Source organism: Euphorbia lathyris, chromosome 3, assembly GCF_963576675.1.
Source record: "Euphorbia lathyris chromosome 3, ddEupLath1.1, whole genome shotgun sequence".
Taxonomy (NCBI): domain Eukaryota; kingdom Viridiplantae; phylum Streptophyta; class Magnoliopsida; order Malpighiales; family Euphorbiaceae; genus Euphorbia; species Euphorbia lathyris.
Window position 1 is genome coordinate 93,516,657 of NC_088912.1, and position 2,041 is coordinate 93,518,697.

Sequence of the window (2,041 nt, forward strand, 5' to 3'; positions counted from 1 at the left end):
AAAATACAAAAATACAAATCCGACCCCGATTAATCTCCGACTAATCCCCGATTAATCTTTGAGGGTCATATCCACCCGACTAGCGCTTAACGTTTTTACAACCTTGACTCACATAGATCATGAATGACTAAATGAATTTAATCATTTATTGTTAGATCTAGACTCATTAAAATCGGTAAAAATTCAATACATTTTAAAATGTAGATTTAATGAGCATAAATCTAAAGATAAATGGTAATATTATAAACCTCTTCCACTATCAATTTACCCTTAACGTATGAAATAACACAATTTTATTCATAACGTTATTAAACAAGATCAATTTTAATTCTACCTAATAAAAAATTTAAACAAATTATTATATTATTATTTAACTCACTATTTAATTATCACATCAAACTTTGATGATAAAAGATAAATTATACAGTACCTATCTCACAATCTAAGATGTTGTGTCATGACCAATTAAACAAATACACGCGTTTTAAAAAAAAACAAATATTTAAAGAAAAATACAGATATGTTTTAAATTTTCTCTTCCCGTTTTACATCTACCCGAATGCACTCAACCTCTGTCTCTCGCAAAACACCACCGCCAACATTTTTCATTTTTCGGCTGCCACCACTGCTCCGTTCGTTCTCCTCCAATAACCACCATGTCAAGCAAACTCCGGCGGCGGCTATTCTGGATGCGATCCAAATTGAGTTCTGAAGACATCGACAGATTCATCTTTCTAGCCAATTGAAATTTTCTGATTGGAGCGAAATGGATCTTTTTGAGGCTACTTGTTCCTTCGCCTTCACCACTCGAGCAAACTCCAACATCGCATTCTTCACATCCAAAAACAAAAATCACAAATCAAAATCAAAATCAAGCCGCAATTTCACATCAGAAACAAAAACAATCAACTGATAAACACAATACCTCTTTCTTATTGTGTTCTTCGACGGCGAATCGAGCGAGACCGTCGGTCTCGACGCTGTTGGCGGTGGCGTGAGAATCGTGAACGCCGCCGAGAGTGGCCATTTCGTCGGTGCAAAAGCCTGAATCTCCGGTGGAAAAAGAAGGGGACAGTGAAATGAGTGAAATGATAAAAAGCAAGGAGAAGATGGAGTGTGATTTATTCTTCATGGGGGTTTTATAGATTTCTGCTTCTTCTTTGCAGAGTTTCGACTGTTTGTTTCTTCTTCGTTTCTTCTTTTGCTGTGTCGTTTCTGCAGTTTTTGACGAATGCCTGGGATTATGACACGTGTATGACACGTGGGATCAACGGCATTGAGATCCGTGCTGTTTGGATATCTTTTGCTTAGGAAGTAAGCTTACAGGTGGAGGCGTGTGGGGGCCATTTGCGTGATGCTTAGCTCCTCCGTCTATCTTTACCGACCTATTATTTTAATAATATTTCTTCTCTACGTAAAATATTGGTCTTTGCCACTAAATTTGTCAAAAATGGTTAAATTTTAATTGGATGATAAGTTAAGAGATTTGTTAAATTTGTTGTAATTCTATTAATTTTTATGTAACAGGATTAATAATTTCTGGTTTCAAGAATGAATTTTAATTTAGCACATAATAGATAATAGATGTCGTTAAATCCTCATTCTATTTCAAAATAATTGTCATATTTAATTAAATCATACATATTAAAAAATATTTAATTTATATTAAATTTATAAAAAATAGATTGAAATATTATTTATTTTTCTCTAATAATAATCCATTTAAATTGAAATACTTTTCAAACATGAAAAACTTGATAAAAAGGAATTAATATTAAAAAAATATATAAAATAAATTTTATAGTTTTTTAAATATGAATTATATGGTTTAAAACCTTAAAAAAAATATATGGTTTAAAAGTTGATAAAGTGATATCTTAAGGTTGATTTTATTAACAAAAAAAATCTAAATTAATTAATGATGTTAAAAAAAATCAAAATGATAGTTAAATGTATATTTTTTTGCTTCCTACCAAAAACAATGTATATTTTTTGCTTTTATATTTATTTGTTTTATAATTTAATTTTTAATAATTTTTCT

The 2,041-nt window shown here is 30.7% G+C and overlaps 1 long non-coding RNA gene across 1 annotated transcript; it reads right to left on the reverse strand.

Annotated features, from left to right (window-relative positions):
* Positions 1-338: 338 nt before the first annotated feature.
* On the reverse strand, positions 339-1,271 carry LOC136223388 (uncharacterized). The gene is made up of 2 exons (XR_010685952.1): positions 926-1,271; positions 339-831 (listed from the first exon to the last, which is right to left on the reverse strand). It is a non-coding gene; the product is annotated as an uncharacterized lncRNA (long non-coding RNA).
* Positions 1,272-2,041: the final 770 nt, after the last annotated feature.